The following is a 27,902-nucleotide window of genomic DNA, read 5'->3' as shown; positions in this document are numbered from 1 at the left end:
GTAATAGCAGAAGGAGTATCTGTGACCTCAGGTATGCAACTGTCAGCAAGCAGCTCATCATAGTAACATTCGAACTGATCTTTTAATGTACAGACTACAGAGGAAAACTCCAGCAGTACTCCTTTGTAACATAAAAGCGAACATATACATTAGAAATATTGGTCTTGTACATGAAAAGAGACTGAGATTTGTGAGTACTATTTTTACTGTAAAAAAGTAAGGGTGACCCTGTGGCTCTCTGCAGAGGTACGAGGAGCTCAGTTCTGTGTCTTTGACAATGGCTGGTTGTGGACATGAGGGCAGAGCTTCTGCTGCTCTGAACTGTCTGTCACTGCCCAATGACCAGGAGCTGAATAACTTCCTGAACTGCACATAGTAGTTTCCACTGCAGGAATAACAGGAAGAAAAGGTGTTGGATAGATGACTTGATTGATGTACAGAAATTGTGTAGTTAAAACTAATTTGTATGATTGCATAAAACCAGAGTCCATTGATTTCAGACCTCTTTTGAGTTTACTGTATATGAGCTATTCTTTCTAGAGCTGCCTTAGTGTAGTTTTCCCAGCTTTCACCTGATTTATGAGTCCATTCCTGTAAGTGCTAGATGTCCTCCCATCAAAGTTAATTGAGTTTAAGTCACACCCCCACCAGAAGAATTTAGCTGCTAATCCGAGTCCCTGCGACCACTTTTTTTCTTAATCACTGTATGTTTCATTCCTTTGCCTGGATTCCATTTCAGAAAACTCCCCCTGTTCTGCTCCTCCCATCTTACCTCCTGAGCAACACAAAGTGTCTCAGCATCTCATTTCTCTACATTACACACTACTTTTAGAGCACTGAGCAGACCTGCAGATCTTCTCTTACCTAGAAAGCTGTTCCTATTTAAAAATCTTTTTGGATACTGTTTTCAATTTCTTAAATGTAGGTAATATTCTATTTCTAGTCGGTATCTACTAGTGTATTTTATTTTCCTTGAACAAATGCTCCGGTCCAGGTCCCTATTCTCCTCTTGCTATAGGTAACCATTTAATGAGCTTTAATAAGCTTAGATGTTGAGATAGCTAGGTAGGTAGATTCTGCTTCCTATATTTTATATAAAGTGTTGCCATGGAGATAAGTTCTTCTCTGTCTGACAAGTGACAAATAAGCCAAAGAAGTTGCCAAAATAGTTCAAAGATTTGAAATGTGATATTAAAAAAACTTTTTGCCACTGAGCTAAATTATTTATTTTGCTGTTCTATTTTATCTCTTCTCCCTTGAACCAACTTAAACATCTCCACTCCTACTAACATGACTGACAGGCTTGTCCTATGGAAGTCTTTCCCAGTTCTTCTCCGTGAATTGGCCTTCATATTACTCAGCAATGGAACTGGCATTTGTCTCCCTTGTCTTGCTCTCTGCTCTCTCATCATCAAAGTCGAAAGGCTTTGCTTCATCACAGACCCATCACTTGGGTGTTTTTGTGATCCTGCATCTAGCAGTTCACTGTGCAGCACTGCAGGAATTGTATCAGTTGGGATAGCTCACAAGCTCATCTCCTTCTGGGGTTTACAGGCTCACTATTTTAGCTTGTCCTTGGTACTTCTCCAAAGCTCTTTGCCGTTGTGTGAGTAACTCTCACACAATGAGAATAGCAATTTATGGTTTTGTTCTTGTGGTTTTCTGCTTTAATTGGTTGGATGGATTGAATAATCTGTTTAAAATATCCACTTGTCAGAGTAAAGCTAAATTGCCACCCTGCGTGAGCTCAGACACATGCTGCAGAACCAGAGTCAAAATTTATCTCTTTTACCTCCTTAAAGCCCTTGAGAGCAGTGCCATAGATTTAACCCATCAGTAGTAAGGGCCACACACTCAGAAAGAACAGAACAAGTTAGTCTTCTCAGCAGTGAAAATGGCATGAAGAGTGGGAGTAGTGCATGGAGCTTTCCCAGAATGCTTCCCATTGACCACTGAGCGTTATACTAAAAGAGGCAATTTCTGAGATTATAATTTAGTCATTTTTACTTTGTAAAAGGCTCCTGTGCAAAGGACTGTGCCTTACTACACCAATCACTACTTTTCAGTTTTGTTGTTTGCACATCAGTACAATTTATTTGTTTCCTAATTGAACTGACTGAAATTCAGTTGTAATGTAAGTGACAACGGTCTTAAAGAAAGTTCTGGCTCACAGGAAAGGACATGGTAGAGTTTTCATAACAAAGCACAATGAACCACTAATTCAGGAAACCTGAAATCCCCTCCTGCACTGATAGGAAAGCTCACTGCTCTCTTTATTGCATGTTAATTTAAAATTGGAATGTGAACAGATTTGAGGTACATTGAAGTGGTGCTTCTCTAAGTATTCATTAGAAATGTTGTGTTAACAGCATTTAAATTTATAGAAAATTTGCAAACTCTATTATTTGGGGGGTTTACCTGAATATTGAGTACTCTCCAATCATATTCTTTTAATGAGCAGAATAATTTGTCACCTCACAAAATGTTACTTCTTCCCTAACTTTATGGTCTAAGCCATATACAAAAGTCATAGCCAAACTGGTTCCTCTATTATTCTGGCCTCCAATCAAAATTACTCTAATTTAAACAAATAATTGTATTTTGTTATTAAGTACTCATGTGTCTCAGGAAATCCAAATTCAAAGTAGGAAAAATGCTAAGTAGTCAATGGAGTTCTTAATTTCATGTAGCTATCAGCAGAAGCACTACTCTTTGGTGTTCTCCATAACAAATGAATTTACAGAGAGCTGAGAATTCAGGAGAAAGGAGGCAGGACCAATAGGATGGGTATGTGTTATATAGGAGAGAAAGAACATTTCTCATATTTGTATGTAATAGCTTCTGAATAATTTTTGTTTAAAATTAATTAGTCATGTGAAAACCTTGTGGTCCACACTAGCAGCTGTTCTTATAAGGTTTCTTTCAGTTGTGAATGTTCACTTTTTTGGAATTGATTTTTCATGTTTTGAACGTATTGGTTCAAACTACTTAGTTTCACTTGGCTTCACACCAGAGCTATTAAAGTTCCTGTCATTATCTTTCTTTGCCACAAATTGGAAGAGATTTGGAGAATATTCAGTGCAACTAAACTGAGCTTCTAAAAAGAATTTGATTATTTCAGGATTTCTTGTGGATGTTTTACATGAGAATTTTTAAAATAACTGTCTCAAATATGTGTGAAAAATATTCTTAATATTTTTCATTGAGTAATGTTTATGTGCCAGAGTAAATCAAGCTTAACCATTCCCAAATAAAAATGTCATGTTAGTCATGAATTAACTACCTTAACGATGAAGCTGCATCTGACTGTGATAGAGGGCTATCATAAACTTTAGCAATCCTCTGTATATGTTAGAAAACTATTATGTTAGGATAGTATACTGGGAAAATTTAAAAAATTGTGGTTAAAACAAGCCTCATGAGGTGTTCAGTCCAATCTCCTTGTCAAAACAAACTTGTGGCCAGCATGGGGCTAGGTCAGCTGGATAGGTGTAACCAAGGATGTTGCCTCCTTGCCTTGTTCTTGTTTCCCTATTAAGGAGAATTTGGCTCTATCACCTTTGCAAATTCCCTTCAGGTAGTCATAGGATGCTACTTTCCTTCCCCAGCTCAAGCAACCTCAGATATCTCGTGTCCCATGCTCTAGGTCCTGGACCATCTCTGCAGCCTTGGGCTGAACTCTCCAGTTTCTCAGGATAACTCCTAAACGGGGACAGAAACTTGGGCACTGTATTCCATTTTTAAGCTTCACCAGTACCAAGTGGAGGTGGGTAGTAACTATTGTGACCTAAGACCCAAATTCCTTTTCAGGAAGCCCAGTGTACTTTTTGCTTTATTTGCAAATTATTTGCAACTCAATGTCCATCACTATCCAAGGTCCTCTCCAGCAGGGCCGTTACTCAGCCAGTCACCCCCCAGTGGGTAATTCTGCCTGGTACAGAGAATTTCACTTGTTGAACCCTATGAGATGCTCCAGGTTTTCCAAAGTGGTTTCTCCAACCTTTATCTGCTGGAGGACAAGCTAGTCAACTTACTCTAGGATCATTTGCAAGGATGCAATTCTGTGTCACCATCTGCGTTCTAGAGGAAAATATCACACAATCTAAGCCCCATAGCAGACCCTGGAATATTTTTGAAAAAAATGTTGCTGTAATGCAGTCCCCATGATGTAGCACGTAGTTTGATTTCTCCTTGCAGAATATTGAAGAAAACATATAAATGACATATTCTTTGTAAGCTCTTACATTAGGGTAGAATTGTTCTTTGTATAACTCTTCTGAATTTGGAAATTATTTTTCTCCTTATTTGCATGAGTAGATAATCTGTTCTTTCACAGTTTAACGATAGCAATCAATATTATTTAAAAGGTTTCATTTTTTTGTATTGAGAAGTCATAACTTTGAGAGAGTAGAATTGATTTTTTAGAGCGTTGCTAGCTAATAAGTATCATAATTTTCTTCTCATTTAAAAAAAATCCTCTTCTGTCCATCTAGATACCAAAAAGCTTCATTGAAATGTTATTAGTGCTTAAAAAGAAGCATTGGGCATTTGCCAAGAGCTTTACTGTTAGCAAACTACAGGGTTTTACTTCAAATTTGTGAAGACTGTGTATTTTAGTATTCACCCTGTGCTAAGTGACCTGACAACTAATTATCTGCATAACTTCACGTCAACTCTAGTGCATATTCAGTGAATATTCAATATATCTATTCTGAAGTACCATAATTTGGAAAGGAACATACACAGACCAGACTGGAGCAAATGCAAGTCTGGATGCAGCCAAGATGTACAGCATGTACTTTCCCCTGTGCTTATAGTCAACAGACTTCGGTCATGGAAAGTTTCAAGCTCATATTTTCTTTATTTTTTATAAAGAAAGAAAGGGCTTGCATAACCAAAGTTCTTCTCAGGAATGCAGGTGGAGTTCAGCTTCTCTTCAGGGCATGGATATCCAGATCCAGGCTTACTCAGGTAAGAAGTGGCACCTTGGCCAGATGTCCAACCTTAGTGACAGGAGAACTAAGACTTTCTTGCTGCCTCTGAAGTCACCATTTTGTAGTAATATCCCAGGGGAGAGTGCATCTTCCTCAGTTAATGAGTATAAATGAAATTGCCCAAGCTTCTCTAGATCTCTCTCTCTTTCTCTCGTTCTCTCTCCCCCTTACACACTTGTGCTCATCACTTTCTGCGAGCAGGCATGCTTGACATTTTACCAGTAGGAAAGAGGGCAAAAATCACCTTTGACTAAAATCATTTTTAGATAGGTACTTAATGTGAAGTGTTGACTGCTTGCAGTCAGATGGCTGTGTTTTCCTGAGGGTTTTGGAGAGCGAGAATGCTGACCTGAAGGGCCCCTACAATCATGTAACATTTCTTCTTTTGTGTGTTACTGCTTGCTGATGACAGCGAAGGGATGGACTGACTTGGTGCTTTAACCAATACCATAGCCATGAGACAAGTATACTTCTAGATTGTTGAATATGCTGACAGGTTGCATATGTGGAGAGAGTCTCTTGGAGAGTGAGCAGGTGGACTTATCCATCGTTGTTTAAAGTTGGCTCAAGTCCTTTTGCAAAACCATTGCCATGTTGTCATCCTGGGTAACTTGGTAGCTTGAGGGCTGCACAGTCAGTGCATGTGATTCCTCCCAGGATTCACTTTCAGGCTTTTTGCTGGTTTATATCCACCTGCTTCCTTTCGGAAATGTGGTTAGACTGTAGGACTAGAGCCGTCACCACTATGTCAGTGATGAATTACCAATGTGCTTGTCATTCTCCCTGATCATGCCGTGAATGTTTTATGCTGCCCTTAGCAGATGTTCTTTGGTGGAAAATTTGCAAACTAGTTAGGATAAAATTCTCATCACAGACAGTGGAAGTGAAGCATTCCAGGCTTTCCAGTGGTGTTTGTTAAAAAAAAAAAACAAACACACTTTGATTGAATCCTGAGGCTGGGACTAGAGATGTTTACTAAACTAAGTCTGAATGTTCTTCATTAAATATCAAAATATCAGGAGAGCCGAGTTACTATTAAAAGATAGCGACTGTGTTTTGAGGCATTCTTTATGTATAGTCTCATCTCAGAGAACTGCTTCAGCCCAGTCAGATGGAGTTGAACACCATGGGAAGCTGTCCCACGGGGCTGGGGCTGTAGTCACCTGAGGAGGGTGGCACACACTCTTGTGATAGTCACCATCATCTGACATGTTTATCTTTGAGCTGTCCAAAGTAAGGCTGAGGTGTCCAATGAGCTGCCAAAGGCTTTGATTTGGGTCCTGAGCAGTCCCCTATTGCCAGCACTATTATAGATTTTCAGAATTATTTTAGAAGTTACTGGCAAGACCAATCAACACCGGAAAAAAACAGCACTATAATTTTGCTGTACATTCTGCCCCATCTCAATGTCCTTCATAAACCACTTTATCCAAATACCACATCTTTGTCCAGAACCTGCTCGATAGTAGGAGAATACTGTATATCCTTCACCATATCTTTGAAACACTTTCTTTTGTCAGCATTGAATCAATATTTTTATCCATTTGGATCAGAACAAAAGATTTCTTAGCCACCTTCCCTTCCATTTATGTAGGTTTTATTTTAATACTTGGACTGCTATCCTCATTTACAGAGGACTAATCTCATTAATGAATCTTCTGCTTATTTTTGTTAACCCTCTTTTATCTGATAATGTTTTCTTATTTCTCTCTGTTTAAAAATAATGATGACAAGCATTGTCTTTGCTTTCTCTGATACAGCACTTATAAAATGGTTTTCACACAGATCACAGAATTGTAGAATAGTTTGGGTTGGAAGGCACCTTAAAGATCATCTAGTTCCAACCCCCCTACCATGAACAGAGGCATCTTCAACAAGACCAGGTTGTTCAGAACCCTGTCCAACCTGACCTTGAACACCTTCAGGGATGAGACATCCACCACCTCTCTAAGCAAATTGTTTCAGTGTTTCGCCACTCTCATCAAAGATTATTTCTTCCTTATATCTAGTCTAAATTGACCCTCTTTTGGTTTAAAATCATTACCCCCTGTCCTGTCACCTTTCTAATGAAGGTGATTACAAGGCAATTGTAATTCCTAGAATAGAAATATTTCAGTAATTGTATATGTTTGGTAAATATCTTAAAAAAAAAATTAGCAAATGTTAGGTCTGGGAGACTTCTAGGAAGTGGACAATGTCTGCCAAACATTGCAGGTGGATTCAATTCCATGCAAATCTGCAGGGATTATGCCTGTGTGGGTAATCTCCACAGGCAGCTTCTTGTGGTTTCTGTAATCAAACTGCCAGCTCATATTGCTTGTGCTGTTGCTTTGTTAAGAGACAGTCTAAAAAAAATTGTGAGTTAAACTCAAAAAGGATTCCTGAACTTTTAGGGGAGTTGAATATACTAGAAGAATGTATCTTCTCTTGAAACTGTCAGGCTTAGCTCTGTGTGCAGGAGGAAGAATAGGGCTGAGATTATTGGTTCTCTTTACTATTAACAACCATCCATATTGTAATTTTAGTTACCGAGAGGTAAGTAAGCCTAGTCTCTCTCATACTTCTTTCACATCGTTGTGGCTCTGTTGACTTTCTTCTAAAGTAGTGTGAAAGAAAAACTGCTGTAATAATAAGGAAACATTTTATTCTCTGTAATCATATGAAGAGTAATAATATTTTAGAGTAATACAGGGAAAAAAGAAAAAGTAGTGTAGCTGAAAGTCAGACTTGAACATACAGTAGAAAAATGAAGTTTGGGGTGCATAAAATTTCTGTTTAGGCAAGTTCAAACTAATTTTATGAACCGTTCACCCAGATCAACTTTCTTTTCCTTTCTCATTTTCCTTTTACCAGCTAAAAACAAATGTAGAAAACATCAGTAGACCTTGAAAAACACATTAAAATTGAACACAGGGTTCTTCTCTTCTTCCAATATATCTCAGCTAAATTGAAACACCACTATATTTTTAAGATGACAGATTTCAAGAAAATTTGATATCAAGTTTAATTTTTAAAAAAGACTATGTTTTAGTTCAGTCTTAGGAATTTATGTAATGATATACTCCAGAATATGTCTCAAAGAACTATTAAAAGACAGCTACAAAAAAGAAAAGCAGCATAAAAAATTATTTAAAGCTCTGCAGGTGTGTTGCTTTTTCTTTACAGGTTGTTAATTATAAAGTTATAAACTAGAAAGAACCTACAACCAAAGACATTCATAGTGATGTTAAATTGAAGCCTATCTATTGCCTTTGTGAGCACTCATTTCCTTTTTTTTTTATTGCTTTTTGGATGTCAATTGGCACTTTCATCCCCAGGAACAGAAGGAGTTTCAAACTAATTCCTTAGACCACAACAGAAGCCAAGCAGCTCCCATGTCTGCTCCAAGGCAGCCCCATCAGATATGACATGGCCTTTTGCATGGGAGGATCTGAGTTAGAAAAGTAGGTGTATTAGTTGGCCACAAAATTCAGAGGTGGGGTAGCTGGCAGTTCCATCTGGCTTCCTGGCTTTAGAAGGCTCTTCTAAAATACATACCTGTGCACTGACCTCTGCAGCAGAGCTTTGTTGCTGATATGAGGCACATCCATACATCTGAATCTTCATGCCCTCAAAGAACAGGAGAAAATCCTGCCTTTCTTAACCCAATAAGCCAACAGCACAACCATCAGGTGGGCAAATGCACAGGAGATGTCAGGAGTCATTAGAAGTTGTTGGTGGAGCTGACTCAAAGCAGCTCCCACTGTGGTGTTGCTGTCAAGGCACAGGGTTTGTTTCTCTGAGAGTTGCTGATAGTCTTCAGTCATGAGAGTTGGTGTGAGGTTTGAAGTGGTACAAGGACATAATGGCCAGTCTTCGCGAGCGAAGATTTTGGGAAAGGTCATTAACCCTTCCAGCCTGCGCAGTGGATATTACAAGGACATACTTTCAGTCAATACCCTACCTTGAAACATAGATTAGTTATAGGAAGAACAGGCCATAAGCACCAGCTCTTGTGCCTTGAGAGGAGAGGTCTCAGGTGTTCTGTTGAAAGCTACAAGTTCTGCATGGGGACTCTGCTGGACTTTGAGTGCTTTGCACTTGTCCTCACTTGGAGCAGGATTACACATTTGGATTTACCTCTCATGGGAAAAAGATCATGAGGGATGTCAAAGGAATTATACAGGCTCCCAGCTGGTGCCACTTCCTGCTACAGGTATGTGAAAGCCCATAGCACTGCCTCAATTTGCATTGCTTGGAGATTCAGTTCTGGACACACCACCTTATTAAAATTAGGACAGGCGATATCTCCTGAGCCTCTTCACAGATGTACAGATGTTGCTGTGATGCTTAGATGTGAAGACAAACTTCACCTCCTTAAATTAGGAAAGCATACCGTTCTCTGAGGCTGCCCAGCTTCTGGGCAGGCTCTGAAAATACACCTGTCCTGCCTAAGACACAAGGCAGTCTGACTTTGTGGACTGTCAGCACAAAATCCTCATCTTCATGTCTTCTGTGTCCCTGCTTGTCCTGTCCGCAGGACATAGGAAAATCAGGTTTTTCAAAACTCACTTTGTGCAGTGTTTCCATTTAGTTCTGATCTTGGCATGAAAAGCCCTCTTTTTTTCTGAACAGCATAAAAATTGAAGAACTGATTAGGTTGATTTTGTTCTTTCCAAAAAGGGCTGAAATTCAGTTTTTCTTCCTGTCTAAATGAGGGCTTAGGACATTCACTCTAACTGAAAATTGTTTGCTAGCTACTGTTTTAACCAGATAGAAACATAAGTTTTGGCCATTATTTCTTGCAGAGTGATGGTAGAAGTTACTGTCTAAGCATAAGCCATCACAACTTCATTTCACTTCCAGAAACTTTTGCATTTGCTCTTTCCAAAGCAATTCAGTGAAAAATGTGACAGTATTATAAGCACTGAGAGGCAGAGATCTGGTAATTCAGGATGCAAATTGTTTCTGCTAAAATTTACTAAAGTATGGCTTTGATTGATGTCATGACTGAAAACTGCTATGACTGATGGCATTTTGATGTTGTCTGTGAAATGGAAGGACCTAAGGCTTCAGATCATTTATCATGTGCAGATGCTTACTTTACTGCAAGGGTTCCCCTTCCTATAAAGTGCTTTGCCTGGATGGGTTAGAGTTGGAGCACCAGCATTCTTCATGCCATCTCGACTCACAGCTAATTGGAGAAACTCAGAACTGCCAGATCTGATGCCCTACAGGAGCTCTAAGTTTATATTAGAATTTGTAAAGAGAAATAAAATACTGACACACAGGTGATGCAGATAGGTCCCTTGTTTTCTCAAAAATCTGAACCAGTGTAGATCACCTTGGTAGATAGATTTTACGCTTGGTTTAGTTGTGGCAGGATTATTTTCCAGACTCAGTGTTGAGTCCAAAACTGGGAAAAAAAAAACCAAAAACTTAGAAGTTTCTTTTCTCCAACTGAAGTTCACCTGTAGTTAGGGTATTTTTTAACTGAGGAGTAAGGTGCCGTTGAGGAAACATCAGTGATGCTCCACTAGGGACTTTGTTGTTAATATTGATGTGCATGTAAGGGCTTAGATGACTACACTGATAGGCACAAGATAAGCAGGTAATATGAGAGTGCATTAGATAAGATAATATATTTGCATTGTTATTCTGTTATATTGTGTGTGTAATAAATTGTGCAGTTATTTAATTTGTACTTATTATGCACAAGATTGGTAGACTCTGATTATATTTTATAAATAGCAAAGTACATAGACAGAGCCAGTCTCAGATAAAAAGAAAAAAAAATTAAGGGATTATTTGGACCCTACAGGCCTTTTTAGTCCATCCAGATCAGTTTCCTGACCAGATTGTTGTGTAGTACCTCACCATGTACCCAGCTTACCTGGTTATATCCCTAGGAGGGGAGAACTCTCCTCTGAAGGTACAAAGGGTACCCAAAGAGGTAGTAGCTGCAGAGCTGAGGGTTTACTTCCCTCCAGGTCATTGTTGCCCTAAAACAGACACTAAGCTAAGACCTGTGCCCCTAGTTTGGGACATTTAGTTGCATTTGTGAGAGGCAGGAACTTGAGGATGAGTGTGATGGGGGTGTGATGAGGGACAGGAGAGGGAGGAAACAGGGGGCCTAGTCTTGCTTGAGGACTCAAACACAGTCAAAAGCAATATAGGTTGGGATAGAGGAGAGGACAGATGACAACATGAAAGGAGAAGACAAATTTGCATTTTTAGGACCCACCTAGGTCCTAAATTTTGGTGGACTCCAAAATGTCTAAAGCCTAGCCAAAAAGCAATTTTCAAATGTCAGCTTATTTTAAAAAGGATACATGTGATATTACAGTTCCATAATACTAGACATTACTCAGGGGAAGGTTAAGATCATATGTTAAATTTTCATGCTGTCATAGCTTGACTGTTATTCAAGAAGTATTTTTACCAAGGGGATTTGTATTCACTTGAGTGATTTAAGATGCCAGGTGACTGAAGGTACTTCAACATCATCCTTTACTCTAACACTGACTAGATGCGTGTTGCTCACTCTTTTATATACCATGTATACTTAGGAAAAAATGTTTCTCTTTAAGAAAAAGTGAAGTATCTGCTGTTGCTAAAAATAAAAAAGAAAAAATCAGTGCTGTATAAACTTAAAAGGACAACATCTCACTTGATCAGAACCTATTTCATCTTCATACCCTCAAAGTAAACATCTTGTCAGGGTCCACCTCTCCTAAAGTGACTGCAGATAGGATAAAGAGCCTGAGACATCTTTAATAAATGATTAATTTACTGGAGGAAAAAATACCTCTGCCCCAACTTGGAAATGTAGACATGATAAAGGTGTATAGGATAAATCTCCCCATGGTATTACTCCATTTCCAGTTCACAGCCATCTTTTGCCCAGCACCATTTGACACTATGTACACCATGTACTCCTGTAACAGGTATTGCCATTGCCAACAGGTATCACTGAGGCTTGATAGGTTTACTCTGCCTGAAGTTCTCCTGACTTGCCTGCAGCTTTCGTTTCCCTAGTTTAGCTGTGACAGCAAATTCTTTAACTGACCAGGTAGATGTGGCTAATTTTTTTTTTTTGTCTTTGTATGGTACAACCTATATCCTTATACACATAGCAGTAACAAGCAGTTATAACAGAAGGGTAGAGTAAGAAGTAGCAGTTGTATGGCAGAGTAGAATAAGATACTTGTGGCTCTAACAGAGCAATGTCAGGCAGAGAAATACAGACTTTGGCACCATAGCTGGTGCCCTGAGAGATGAAAACATAGGATAGGCACAGAGACATGCAGGCAAGTACTGAGGACCCCATGGCTACGGACAGCTCAGTAGTGGTCAGTAAAGAAATGAAGATGTGGAGATGGAAAAAAATGGGTTTAGGGATAACTCAGAGAGCATAAAAGTAATATCTAACATATGCAAAAGTCATCATGTAAGGAAACTTGAATATGTGGAGCTGCATACCTGTGAAAAATAAGCAATGATGCATAAGCACGTTAACAAGCATTTAAAAATAATCCGAGTGAGTCCTGGGGTGAAGAAGAAGAAACTACATGGACGTGCTTGTCCTAGTGCATGATGTATAACAAAAGTTGTGTATCACAGCAAGGTGGAAATATATCACTTTGTTTTGTTTGTAGTCCTTGTTACGCAATCCTGGTATATCCTGCCCTTAACATTAAAAACATAAATATTGAGAAGCTGGTTTGATTGAAGGTGATCTAGAAATCTGTGCTGCTTCAGTGTCACACTAGATGGGAATAAAGTCAGGTGAAACAAATGTTTGTTCAGTATTAATGAACAAAAATGTCCCCTACCTTGGCATAAGAAAAATAAAACCTGAATGACAAATAGTTGCATATCTTTGTTCCTAGCACACCATCATGTATCAGCCACAGCTTTAAATTCCTCTGTTAGTCTTCATTATGTGTGAAATACATACAACAATTCTGTTGGTATAAATTGCTTAGCTTTAATTAGGGAACAGAAATGAGAAATTTGCTTAACTGCATAGTTTTAAGTCAGAATGGGATTTCTAGCATCTGAACTGTGTTTGTCAAGGCATCCCAATGGTTGAAAGAGCAGAAGAGGTTCTTAGTTTTTCTTCTGGATACTAAATTGGTACAGGTGTGAAATTCTCCTGGTGTAGTTCAGAATCTTCTGTCTCTGGCATGTCTCTGAAATCCCTCCCCACTGGGTCTGCATACAGCTGGGCAGGCAATGTGACTTCAACTGGACAATGCGCCAATCAGGCTTTCAAATGAAGATGGAGCATAATTAAAGTCAATGTAAAATAACCCAGAAGGCAGTAACACATTTTAACAGGCCGTAGCTCTTTGACATTTACATTATAAAAATGCATATTTTCTCCTTAGGGGCACAAACGCCGAAGGTGTTTGATTTGACCTAGCTGCGGAGGCTCATGACCTCCAAAAAGATGTTCCATGCCCTGCAGAATTCAGCTATAAGGCATGAAAACATGTTCATGTTTCTTTCTGTCTCCCTGCCACAGACACAGCCTGGCTCGCGGCCTCAACTCACATGCAGAGAACAACAGCAGAAAATAATAATTCTGTTCTGCAGAGGCAGCAGTGCTTTGAATGTCACCTCACACATCAGCTACTTTTTTGCCTCTCATGCATGGAAATACTTACACTTCCCAGAGTGGCAGAAATTTTTCTGCCAGCTCTGTGGACTCATCTGTTTGAACTAAACAAGCTCTCAGGTAGTAAAGGTGTCTAAAAAAGTAGACAAGAAAGGCCACCCAGGAGTTTTCTGGACTCAAGTGAAACATTTCTCCAGCTTGGGTACCAACAGAATGCGATTTCCCCTTCCTCCATGAATGCATAGCAATGGAATTCCTGCTGTCTCAGAGGAAAAAGGCTGGTTTGGGATAATTAGTGAACTGGTGTACAGGGCACTGTATAGTTGAAAATGCATACTTTTCCAAGGGTTACACTGTGCTCCTCTGTTCCACCAGGGCTGTGTGGCCACTGTGACCAAGAAAGTAAAAGAAAAAAATTGAGTTGTTTGATTTAGAATGTCTGCTGAGGCAGAAGTTATACTACTGTGCACATAAATTTGTTCATGATTATTTCTCCAAAATGAGAGTTATGTAGTGTGTCAAGAAAAATATTAGTAGGGGTCAGGAAGGAACAAGTAGGTGTCCTGCAGTGATACGGCTTCCTGGCATTGGCTGATTTGGAAGATAAGTAGGACTTCATGATTAAAATCCCTCCTGGGAGAGAGAGTCCCATCGTCTGCCAAGGTCTGTATGAACTTTTGTGAGATGCAAACTGTGAACAGTGTGGCAGTGTAGTATTCAAGAGAATCCCCTAAACAGACATCAGAGGCACCAGGGCAGTCCTGTTGCACCTAAATAGCTTGGGGTGCCTGGAGGTTCCATCATTTTCTGACTATCCCAAGGTGATCAGCCACTACTTAATCTATTTTCCCATCTCGTGATCATGCAAGTGAATGTAGCATGTTTCTTTGAGTGGTTATTAGACTGCTAAGGCAAATATTTTTTGCTCAACTGGATTAAGTAAATAGGCATGGACTTCAGATCCCAAACATACTTTCCATTTTATTTACTGAAGATATATACAAAAAACTGATGGACCATGATCAGGAATGACTCAGAATGAATGAGAAGCCTCTTAAAATATAAAGCAGCATGTTCAGTAGGGTTGATGGAATAAGGTAAATAACTTGGGAATAAAGCTAGTCCATCAGTATTTCTATATATTTTATATGAAATTATTTAAGCACTGGTTTTAATTTGGAATATTTTTTGGTGGTTTCCACTGCTGCTTTGCTTGTCTTCAAAAAAAAAAGACAAACAGTTTTATAAAGCAACCCCGAGGAGGTAAAAAGCTCTCATTTGAGCTCAGCTGTTCAAATTTAGACTCCTCTGAGCTATGCATTTTTCCCTCCCACAGTCATGCTGGGAATCAGCAGGAGGGAAGGCTTGGAAGGGTCTTCTTCGCTGCCTTGGCCGCTTGCCACAGCGCACGTGGGTCAGGGCCCTTTGCTTGCACCTGACCTCTGGGCGTTTTTCTTCTGCTGAGAAAATGCTCTCAACATCCGTGTGCCTGATAATGGGCACATGTGAGGCTGGCAGAGTCCTGGTGACAGAGTGCTATTTCAGAGCCAAGCCAAGCTACAGCCCTCCAGGCGGGCATTATGTTTTGCTGGTAGGACACACCTGGACAGTCGAGGCCATCTCTACATGATCACGTAGAAGACTGGTACAGGTTATGTGAGAATATAAAATAGCAGTAGAAGCAAAGCAAGAAGAAAAAGGGTAGAAATGGTGCATCACTGTTTTTGTTTCAAAGCATGATGCTGCTATAGGGTACTAAATATAGGGTACTGAAGGCACAGATGGTGTAGACATGTTTTCAGAACTGCGTGATCAACATATCCTGAACTAAAGGGGCATTACTGAAAAAGACACAGCTCAATGGTGTGCACCTTTAGATATAAAAATGCCTTTTAAAATTTAGCCTTAAGTATTTTACATCTACACTGTAAAACAGACCCCTTCAAACTTCTAAAAATTTCAGCCTTCATATTCTTTGTCTACCTGGGCATTCCTAGATATTTTATCATTGGTATAATTAAATGACAGGAAAATGGGGTAATTCTCCAATTGGAATGTTATGATTTTATATTTTCTAAAATAATTTTTAAGAATTATAAAACTGTGCTGGACTTCATGGTCTGTAGTTCACTAAGAGAGTTAAAATAACAGGTAATGTTAATTAATTCAATCAAATGTTTATTAGTGTGTTTTACAGGTAGTTTCAGTGGTTTTGTCTTTATTAAAATAAAAATTGATGTATTTTTATTGTGACATGAGAAGGTGCAATAAATTAATGGTTATGTTTCTTGGCTCATTAAAAAGGTAGCAGCTTCATATTGCATTATTACTGCTGATTATTTCTGCAGTGAGAAAATGTATCACTATTCATTCGAAGGAGTAATGATAGATAATAACTGATTTTAAACATACCACCAGAAAACCCTAGCCAATGGAGGAAGTGAAACAGTTCCAGCATAAACAAATGGAATAAAATACACTATATATACCGCTATGTATTATAAAACTACTTCTGGTAGCTGAATATCTGCTCCATACCACAAAAAATGCTTAAAAATTTTTTCACTATTTAACCAAAAATCAGCATATATTTTCATGTAATGTATAGTTGTATCTGACAATAATATTCAGGAAAGTGAACCAGTATCTGACAGTTCAGTTGGATTTGCACAGCCACTATATTCGGACACTGTGTAAAAAACCTATTATTGTCTTACAAGCATACTTAGAACACAGCTATAAACAAGACTTAGTGGAACATTTACACTATCCAAAACAAACAGTGTAGAAGCAGAACATTCTGCAGAAATTAAGAGAAATACTGCCAAAAAGAGAGTTGCTATTTCAAGTCTATCTATATTTGCTTGCTTTTCCTTTGATCAAGTTTAATCCAATATAAGGAAGGTATTGTATTTTTGGAGGTGTCTTTGGAAAGTTGCAGTTCTATATTTCATGGAAAACAAGGTTTGGTTTGCAGTGGACTGTTACGGGATATTGCTTTATTAACTGAATTTTACTTTCTGCACTATATTAATTCCATAAGTTCATTGTTCTTCCCTGCACATTTGTGTTGCTCTGGGAGCTCTGAGAAAACGTGTAGAGCAGGAGTGCTGCTGGTTGTTATGTGGGGCTATGATGGGACCGTGTTTGACTTTGAAGAAAGGAAATAATTACAGAGGTTCTTGTAGAATAATTCAGGGTTCCTACACCATAAGCTAAATAACATAAAAGTAAACAAAAAAAGTAATTATATTGTGGAATAAGAGATCCTTGAGGGTTGTTACACAGGTTTAACTAGTATATCTGTAATTATATCACTAAACTGCCTTCACATGTTAGGCTTAACAACAGTTCTGAATCAAAAGACAATCTGTGGTAGCTCTCCCAGGACCCCTTCAGTGTTGTGAAAACAGAAGAGTGGAAGTTGAACATCATAGGCCAGATTCTATGAGAAAAGGTGGCCTTTCAAAGCACTGAGTGAATGTGCTCCTCCACGGTAACAGAGGCAAAGGTGTCATCCCATGATCACTGTGGGAGATATTTCCCTTCCAAAGCCAAACCACTAGGTACCAGAAAATACTTGTGTGTTCCCCCAAGGACCCAATCCCTATAGTCTTTGTTTCAAGGGCCTTAATTTGGCTGTAAAAGAAGGGTTACAGTGTTCTCTGACATGGTAGCAGATGGTCACGGTGCTGTGATGGCTTTGTCTGTCATGATGAGGGTACCAGCACCTGCTCCCTTCTGCTCTGGCAAGGGGTTGGAAACGTCTGGGAGAGGGAAGGAGTGAACAGTTTTCTTAAGTTACAGATAATTCAGCTAAAAATTCACCTTCAGAGCCCTACATTCACAGCAGAGGCAGTGGTCAGGTTTGATAACTGAAGGCACCTAGACATGCAGTGCTGTTTCACATTCAGTCTTCTAGAAAATGTCCTTTGCTGTGTCAGTTCTCAAGTTTCTTTTTCATTAAGGTCCCTCTTAACCCCTGCCAAGACTTTTAGATTCTTGTACATTAGTTTGAGATCCTCAGGCTTCAAAAGATGTGAGTGTGTTTGGATGCATCCTGAATACCACTGACTCTTACTAAATTAGTCAGAGCCAAAGTCACTTACTTCGCAGGCAGAGTTTAATTTTATGCATCAGGATGTTGTATCCAGGTTTTCAAAATAACTTCTGGATGAACAGTGTCAGGTTCACCTGCTTTCATTTTCCCCTTCCAATAAAGTTTCCTTGGAAATTAATTTTGTCATGACTACAGAAAGTAGAGCAACATTGTATTTTCTATCTTGGGAAATCTTGACATTTCTAATGGGAAGTTAGTTGGAAAGTAATGGTCATCTAAAAAGCCTGATAAGCTAGGAAATGTCAGACAGCCATTCATTTCTTCCCATTTTTTAATATAGATCTACAGTGAAATACTTAAATCACTATCATTTCACTGTTTTAGAGCGTAGTATGAAATAAGCAGCCAGAAGCATCTTGATATCCAGGTGCAACAGCTAAAATATCTAATAAGACCATTTTCTAGAACTGATGTAGAGAAACTCCATTAAGAACCTCCTACAGATACATGATGAAGTATCTTTGTTATAAACTAAAATAATTGCATGCAAAGGGATAACTATCACACCTTCCTAATACTTTTCTCTCTCATCTTTACCAATTACAGCGCAGTAGTGGGCATAATCCTGGCAATTTAAAGCAAGGAGGAGTTTCACTGAAATCATGGCTTTCACTGCATAATTGCAATCTCTAATTGCATAAATGCAGCCTATTTTTTTGCACTGTTCGCTTAGGCAAGTATACCAACTCAGGCATTCAGTTCCTAGTCACACAGTTGACATTTTCCGAGGCATTTTGGTGAAAGTGTGTCTTTCCAAAGTAGTTTTTGACACAATGGGATCTTGATTACAGCTGGGATTTCTGGCCGCTGTTGTAATGCAGGGTAGTAATGACCTCACCTTCAAGAGAGGACAAATGAAAAACTATCAGATAAAATAAATTAAAGGTGAAGAAGAGGTCTGAATTTGGTTGGCGAGCCATCATCTTTGAAGGGATATATTCTTTCTTTTCCTTCTTGTGAATCTCTCTTGGTTTTGTATGTACTACACGCACAGTCTCATGTGACTTGGTGCTTTTCCTTTTGAAATCAATAATCAGTCAAATTATGTGGCACTTAACCAAATTTTTTTTTTCCCTGTACAGAACTAAAAAATCTTATTCAAAACAATTTCTCCTTTTTCTTTGTCACACCATTTACAGAAAATTATTCATATATAAGCATCTCTGTGCATGAGGAAACAAACACTTATATATTCTAAAGTTCTTTTACCACATAAGTTAGATTGACATGTATACACAAAAGAAAAAAAAAAAAAAGATTGCTTTTGAATTGTGCAAAAGATCAAAGATTCTGTTGTGGAAATGGGGCTTCTCAAATTCACTGTCATGATAATTACTCTAGTGCTCAGTCTTCTAACTTATATTAGTAGAAAATGTGATATTCAGGGGGATTTTTTATGTTAATAAACACTGTCAGCATCTAGTGACTAATATTTCTGTGCTCCAACACTTAAAATTTAAATTCTCAAAATACAGAAAAAAATTAGTAAATTTAAAAGAAAAATAATAAAAAGCCTTAAAACAGAATATTCAACCTGTTCTGCCTGCAGAGGTGTCTTGCTGGGTAGCTCATTTGAAACACAGCATATTACAGCACCCAGTCACAGCTTTTTGCTTCTGCAACATCTTCCTTGAGGAGGTTTCATAGTGTTTTGCAAACGTAAGGAAAGTTCCCCACATTACCAGAGGCAGAAAAGTGTCAAATCCGTGGTGCTAATTATGAAATCAAAGTTTCATTTACATTTTTAGTCCTTTTAGAAAGCACAGTTGAAAGACACTTTCAGGCATTACACCTGCCTGTTCATGACAGTGACAAATAGGGGTTTTACAGTTGAATCATAATCTTTAAAAATGTTTTCCCATCTTCACTGTTCCTCAGGGAAGGGCTTACATGAACAAGAAAAATACTAATACCAGGAGAGAGCAAGGGAATACAGACTACACACAAACTGCTGTCTAATGCACTATTAAATAAGCTGAAAAGATGGGTGAAGAATATGTTTTCTGTAATTCTTTTCATCACGAATTTTAAGGAATTCTTTAATAAAGAGAGAAAAATTTCTCATTCAGGGCAACGTTATTTTTCTTTCAGTCTCTGAACCACCTCTTGGGCGATTTGGCAGATATTTCCCACATGGTCCAGAGCAGGATCTGAACTTCTGTTCTAGTAGAAGCTGTTCATTCTTTCACAAGGCTATGACGTGCCTAAGGACAGCACAGCAGGGGTTTCTTTCTGCCCCCCTCAAAAGCCATATGCTCATGTCCTCTGGAGCCCAAAGCTCAGTTTCATTTGAAGTTGGCCTTTTGCAGTGTAAGTGGTGCAGGCACCGCCGCGTGCCAGCGCGGTGTCCTTAATGGATGAGCCACAGAAAGAGAGTGACTCCATTAAACCAAAGTACAGCCTTTTAATTCCCTTTGGTCCTGAGCACTCACTTATCACTATCTCACAGCATCCTACATCCAAATCAAACCTGCCAGCTGCTCCGAGCTCTAGTTGTATTTAATTTAGTTAGTTAAAGTGGCACCTCGACTTTTCCCTCCCAACCGCAGACAGGTTCCTTTCAAGCTATGCTGAGTGGGCGTTTTCTCTCCTGACATGAAAGGACAGCCAATTACTAAGGGGGGAAATTAAATTTAGGACACTTAGTTCATGTGAGAGGAAGGAAAATAGAGCAGGGGAGAGAGACAGGGGTATAACATTTATAATGTGCGTTCAGCACATGCACACATCCATACACACTTGCAGAAACAGAAAAGAAATTAGATGAAAAAACAGCTAGCAATTTTTGAACAAATGGTTATACTGTGAATCTTTCCACAATAGGCAGTACTGTGTCTATTGCTAAGACTTCATGAGTTTTATAAATTCTTTTTTTTCCCAGAGAGAAAGAAAAAACAGATTTTCTTCTACCCCACCAAATCCACCAAAGGCCTAAACCAAAATACTTAAACCATCAATGTGAGTGATCTGAATTCCAATTTTTAGGTGCTCAAGAGTTCCTTTATGATTTTGAGCAAGTCAGTCAGCATTTACCACTTACAGTGTTCCAATCCTTCATCTGTGAAACAGGACTAGGTCATTTTTCTTTTAGATCTCCATTTATTGTCATCACTCAGGAACCCTCTGAAGCATGGATTGGCTATGGATATGTGCAGCACCTATCAAAATTAACTCTGAGGTCTATTTTCTTTTCAGTCTGCCTGCTTGAATCCCCTTAATACCAGTCTCTACAGAGCTGTGACCCTGACGCAGGAGGTTATAAAGGAAGATTTAACTGTAGGAAAAAATAAGAGTGGATATGTAGATGTTAGAAGATACCAAGTGATTGTTCAGCAGGAGGGCAGGCATATGCTGCATGCCTTAGGAAATGCAGCCAAGAGTCCTGGTGAAGTTTTACCATCTAAGATCTGTTTCCTAGAGAATGACGCATTTGTAGAGAGTAAATGTGTGTAGCTTCTACTTATGCAGTAGAACAAGCCTGTTTTGGCACACAAACTTTCTGCATGCTGAAGAGAACACTGTTGTGGAGGCTTTTGCATCACTAACTTTTCTGGAAGCCATGAAGTGAAACGCAGTGATTGAGATTCACATGTATATTTATTGTAGAGGCGTTCCTCACAAATGGAAAATGTGTTTCCCTTGGTCAATTCAGACTGAATACTTGTCCTTTATCTTTTTGAAGATAACAAGTTCCTTTACATCCTCTCACCCATCCCATGCCTTCCTGCCCTGGAGCACTGGGAGCATCTCAAAGCAAGAAGGCAATGGGTTCACCCTGGACAAACCACCTTGTCCTGTTAGCTGAGACTGACAATAAGATGTCTTCCAAAAGGCAAAAGTAGATGGGCTTCTTAATTTTTTCCTAAAGAAGGCAAAGGTGACCCTAAGATTAGTTGAATTGGTTAGAGCATGGTGCAAGCAACATCAAAGTTACCATTCACTGAAGAGTTGGACTTAATGAACCTCGTGGGTTCCTTCCAACTCAGAATACTCCATGGGAAAAGGGTCTCTTGGCAAACGTCTACTGACAAATCCTTAGACACAACTGTTGGAGAATTAGCTGCTACAATGAGCAACCAGGTCCTCTTGCATATGGAGTCATCCATACACCCTTAGGAAATGATTCTTGTATTAAGACCTTACTGTCTACACAAACTAAGTTGAATGGCACACAGATTTTGTAAGTTTTACTGAGTTGGAGTGCTTCTCTTCATTATGATGGCTGTGTCCTGAGTTAAACTGATTAGATTAGAGGTTCCCCGCTGGACTTTAGGACAAACAGCTTTGTATTACTTAAAGTTCACAGAATTCAATCTGCTGTTCTGATACACGAGGTCAAGAAATATTAAAAAGATTATGCACACAAATACAGTGTTTGATGCAGATTGTTCTTTTCCCCACGAATGATTTACCATGGTGTCTTGTAATTTATTCATGCAAGGGAGCTGTGATGGATGATGTAAATTATTTTGGTTTTCCCTTTTGACTTAAATAATAATTGCCAGTATTTTAGAACAATATGGAAATACAGGGATAAGACATGGCAAAGTGTTGCAAAGTTACTTTTTTTTTTTAAGGCTACAGCAATTATAAACATGAGTTCATTATTCAGAAATAATGTGTTTCTTAAAAGGAGTGAAAATGCCACAGTTTAAGAATCTCACCTGAATGCTGAGATGAGATGCTGTCAGACACACAAAAAAAGAAAAGATGATCACAATACCTTTTTTTTTTTTGAGCCAGTGGTCCTTTTTTCAACTTTAACTCACTCAAATAGATACAAAATTAATAGGTTCTGAAGATGAACATACAGGTTCTGGCATATAAGTAAGCATTTTGTAAAGCTGTCTCTTATCCATCTCTCAAGGGGTGGAAGCTTAGAAATACAAATTGGAAATGGAAAATAGAATGTAAAACAGATGGAGACAACTGCGCTGGACCTTGCAGAGCTGCTTCCACCCCCAGTATAAATCGCTGCATTTTTGTGAGCCTATTCTTGTCTTCATCTTTATCTTGATTTTAAAGAATTGATTTCTATCACAGTCCTGTATTATGTGTAAACTGTCCATACAGTTTACCAGAGAGATTGCACGAGTGTCCACTCAGGCAGGAGTCTCTCATCCAGAACTTGTCGTCTAGGTCAGGGATGACCAGACTCACTGCCCACGTAAGGTGTGTCCAAGTGCCTTCACATTCAGAAGCCTCATTGCTCCTCCACCAAAGAGGCCACTCTTTGAGAGATGTAGATGGGCAGAAGGTAGCAGATGTTTCCCAGGTGTCCCATGCCTAGACTGTGTGATGACACTAGACTGAGTTCTCACAGGAGTGCCACAGGCAGTGAGGTCTCAGCAATGCCTGGTAGCCACCAGCACCCAGGGACTCTGGTCACCCAGCACAGCTCTGCTGCCAGCTATGCAACATAGCCCTGCCTGACACACGAGCCTAACTTGATCCATGGATGTGCTGTTAAATCTGAACAAATTTGAATGCTTTGACAAAAAAAAGGACAAAAGTGACTCATGTGGCCTCAGTAAAGAGCAGCCAATCTGAATCCTCATCCCCTGATGCCGTGCCCCATACTGCATGCAGAAACCACTGGTTTTCTTTCCTCATTGTACCAGAGAACTTGGGTCTTCCCAAAGCTCATCTTCCTTTTGCTGCTTTAGACCTTGTCCTCTGGTAATACATATTTATAGACTACACACCTAATTTCAAGTTTTAATTTAAATTAAATTCAAGTTTTAATTTAAATTAAACATGTGTCATGAGACATGAGTCTCTCAAGGTCATGCAGTTCTCACCCTTAATGCTCATTGGATTACATACAACAGACATGCCTCTGTGTAGGACGATGTAGTTCCTATATCATGTTCCTGCAGAATCACAAGGCCCACAGTGATAAGATGCTTTTGGTGAACGTGTTTTCCCAGAGCCCATTCCCATGTCTTCTGCTTTCTGTCTTGACTGCCAGGTACCGTGGAGAGAGGGAGGACCTTTAACAGCATCATGCTTTTGTTGGTGTGGCCTTGCGATGAAAGGGGCTGGTGCTAGGTCACTACAAGAAATAACTTTCTCTGCTGGGATATTGTGTTTGAAGCAAGGGCTATGGTCTGACCAAGAGGGTGGAATTCAAATGGCCTCCTTTTCCTGGCTGAGGCAATTCTTTGAGTACGCAAAAGGCAGCAGTGTGTCTGTATCAGAAGTAGTCGTCTTCCAGCAGTACAAAAGGTATTGTTCCCGCTGCTTCCCATGGAACAAAAGCACACATAAGGGAATCATAGGATGTGATAAAAAAAAAAAAAAAAAAGAGGGGAGATAGCTAATGGGAAGTGGCAAAAACCTTCATATATTTTCTCTTCCTGTAATATCTAAATTCATTGCCTCAGATACAGAAATTGCTCCTTCGGCCAAGCCAGGGATCATAAGATCAAATTCAAGTATGAAAAATAAAAAATCATGTGTTTGATGTCTGGTTCTTCTGTGCCATGGAAACATGGGACTTTCAAATAAAAATGCACCAAAAATAAGTGAGCTAGCAATGCATTAGAAAGTGTGAAACCACAAATTATTCTGATAAACCTGTTCTTACACTGCTTTTGCAGATAATGTGCATGTGCTTTTACAGTAATAAGCATATCCCATGGATTTCTGTATTACCTGCAAAGCACTCAGGCTGATTAGGACCAAGTTTAATTTGGTCCTAATCAGCTCCAGGCAAGTGGACCGCGAAATTAGCTTGACACATTAATTTTATGTTTTATAGTAGGTAGCCCTGCCCAATTTGCCTGACTGTGCTAGACCAATTTTACATCTCTCTATATACACATGAATAGATATATATGTGTTATATGTGTATATATATATATGTATATATATATACACATACACACACACACACATATATGTATATATATGAAGGATTTCCTTTGTCTCAAACACAGATGCCATGATGTAAGATGTCCCACTTTTTCTTTGGAGCACAAGCAATCCCTCTTGGGCCTCACATTTAAAGCATCACACTTTCTTTTAGTTCCAGTCTGCTGATGGAGCTAATGTTTAGTGACAGTTACTCAGTACTAATGATCACCTTTGGGGATTTTCAGAGTGCTTGCCTTTTGCTGGTCATTGGTGAAGTGTAATCAATAAATCTGCCAGCCAGGCTTTTCCTCCTGCTGTTCCCACTTGAATTAAATGAACATCTCAGCAACAGATTTGTGATGGAGTCCCTTTGCCATCCAGAGCCATTCTGTATGCAAGTAATGCTGGTTTAACTGATTTATGAAGTGTACCATAACATTATAAATACATGAAAGAAAACAGATGAGTAATATATTCGAATTGTTCTTGGGTATAATTCTTGACTGGAAAAAAAAGTAGAAAAGTTAAAAATTGTTTAAAGATTTGTTCTATTTTGTTCTCACTTTTTTTTTTCATTATGAACTGTTCCAATCAGCTATACTCTTTCTAACTCATTTTTATCTTGGCATGAAGGACTATTCCTTATTTTATTTCTCGTTGTTCCAAACACTTTTTTATTTCCAGTTTAAAGTGGTGTGTTACTTACTAAGTGTATTTTTCATTCAGTAACTGCCTTTAAACTTTTTTTACATTGTTGTTCACCACACAAAGATACTTGTGTTTTCTCTGGAGGAAACAGAGGATGTAATTATGTATTGTCAATTAGGGGTTAATAATATTTCATCTGAAAAATTAAATTGTTTATTTTAAACAACTGTCCTTAGTACAGTGACATTATTTTCTATTTATGATTGTAAGAGTAATTTACGTTGTACTTCCATCTAATGTAGCATTCAAATAGATGCTAAATGTTTTCCATGGAGTTGAGAGTACTGGGCCTTTGACCTTGACTATGTCTGGTAGAGAAAGATCTTACAAAGCAGGATGATGAAATTCCATGGAAGATTAAAGTTTTCTTCAAAGTTTTATTCAAGTTTAGGAGGAACTGCTTCTGGAAGACAGAGGTCTGTTCTAATGTGCTTAGAAGTAGTATAATTCCAGAGATGTTCAAAGCATTTATTTGTCTACCTTCTGCTTCTTTGCTTCACGAGTGGAAAAGCACGAAGTTTATGTCCTTCTGTAGCTCATTAAGCTTTTCTGAGGGTAGACAATTTAAAAGCTGAAATCTGTAACTAAATGGTTACAATAATTACAGTCTAAAAGTGGTCAAAAATAGCTTTACCTGAGGAAGTCATGAATTAAGAAAAAATGAGTCTGCTCCTGGCAGTCGCCCACTTATCTTGGCTGATTGCCTACCACTTTCTGCATTATATCCTGAGCAACCTAAAGGTAGTTGCTCAAGCACTTGTTCTTCCTGTCAATAACTTTTCCAATGCAAGCCCTTGGAAAGTCTTTTTCTTCGAGAGCAACAGCAGAGGAGCGTGGGAATCACCGCCCTGGCTGATCCTCACCAGCTGCCCACAAGATCTGCTCTGTGGGTCCGGCTGGGTGTGAATCTGTGGCCAGGAGACCTCGTCCTTTGCTACTCAGCAAGGGCTACCATTTATCTCCTGCTTCAGAAGCCCCCTCCCTTCCATTCCCCTGAGATTGCTATAAATATATCTGGAGTTTCACTAAGTCTCAGTTATACCATATAAATGATTCACGCTCTACTTTAGTCCTGGTAGGATGAGGGTCAACTTTTTGGCCAATTAAGAAAAGTAAATGCTGTCAGCTTGCAGATGAAATGCGATTTCCTGGAATTCATGATTTATGCTCACTAGGGAAAGGAAATTAGGTACAACATGAGGTGAAAGAGGGTGAGCTTGTGCTGTTTTGTGGTGTTCCAATCTGGCGGTACCCCAACTCATACAAAGACAAACTGAATAATCTTGAAGATTTAGTCCTATTTTGACATCATTTTCTTATAAAAGCAACTATTTTAATTCTGACAATAAGAAAGTTTTAGATCCTACGTCTTTTTGAACATCTTAATTATAAATTTAATGCATGTTTCCTAAGCCAAAGGTAACTAAATACTGAACCTAAAAATGGCGTACATGTAATGAAGCATTTCAGAAACAGAACTTGGGAATAGGCTATGAACATATGCACATATGAAATGTGCAACACCTACGTTTGTGTTCTGTATCACTCCTCATATATGAGTTCTTTCACATGCATGTGAATAAGTAGCATATGGCTTTCAAAAAATACTCCTATGAATGCTCTTAAAATATATCTCACAAGAAGTGATTCCCCTCTTCTAAGGAAAACTTCCATAGTTTTTCTCTTCAAGTGCACTGATATTTTAATAATATTTCATCAATGTGTTTATTGTCCAAACAGGTTAATGTGTGGAGACTGCTCAGTTAGACTCCAAAAACAGCTGGGAGAAAAGCCCCCATGAACCTGAGCCAGTGATGAAACTTACAGTGGGGAGGAGCTGCTGTCACCACCAAGGCAAAAGGACCCAGGGGGGATTAAAGAAAGATCAATTGGGTTACATATTCTCAGGGCCTCCTTCTTTTCCTCTGTAGGTAACAGGAGGAATTTTAGCACTCCACAAGAGTAGAGGGGAGAAGGGATGAGATTTCAAAAGCTCAATGAGATAAACATTGCTGAGGTTATTCCCGTTGCTTCACCCTGTTGTGAAGTCTTTAAGGAAACCCGGATAGCATCACTCTAGGATGATGATGCACGACCAACCTTGCCTGCTCCTCTCTGCTCCCACCACAACCTTCACCTTGGCTTGGCCGTGCCAGTTATCTGGCCGAGCAGCTTTTCTGTAATCTGAATTATTAACATGGCCTAGGTTAAAAACACACCTCCAAGAAAAGGAGAGAGGTTATATTTAGCTCAAAGATATGATTAGAATAGACCCTCTTCATGGGGACAGCACTGTGAGGTAGGCACAGTGAGCCATGCAGCAGGCAGGGGTGAGTATGAGAGAGCATCTGAGGCAAATCCTTCATCTGGGCTTATCTCTGGGACTCTCACCCTCTGAAAAGTCACTGAAAGAAACTGTAAGCAGGAAGTGATTTCTGCTTCGATACAAAAGTTCTTCTTTTTAAATATTATGATAAATTACTTGAACAGAAAGTCTTCCAACCGGACCTAAATCCTTTGAGCAACACAACACTGCTGCGTATGAGGGAAGAGCTTTAGGTGGGACAGTGCAGTGATACTTCCCCACAAGCGCCCCCCTCTGCAACAGGCACACTGACTA

The 27,902-nt window shown here is 39.1% G+C and overlaps 1 protein-coding gene and 1 long non-coding RNA gene across 2 annotated transcripts in view; both read left to right on the top strand.

The window, feature by feature from the left end:
* Window positions 1-27,902, top strand: part of ADARB2 (adenosine deaminase RNA specific B2 (inactive)) — a 300,863-nt gene that overhangs the window by 77,648 nt on the left and 195,313 nt on the right. The gene's annotated exons all lie outside the window — the stretch shown is intronic.
* Window positions 131-27,141, top strand: LOC120325342. Its single transcript, XR_005567289.1, has 3 exons — window positions 131-190; window positions 3,647-3,766; window positions 27,023-27,141. It is a non-coding gene; the product is annotated as an uncharacterized LOC120325342 (long non-coding RNA).

This window comes from Pipra filicauda, unplaced genomic scaffold (assembly GCF_003945595.2).
Source record: "Pipra filicauda isolate LSUMZ 115617 unplaced genomic scaffold, ASM394559v2 scaffold94_size2452230_pilon, whole genome shotgun sequence".
Taxonomy (NCBI): domain Eukaryota; kingdom Metazoa; phylum Chordata; class Aves; order Passeriformes; family Pipridae; genus Pipra; species Pipra filicauda.
This window is presented reverse-complemented; position numbering and strand designations above follow the sequence as displayed.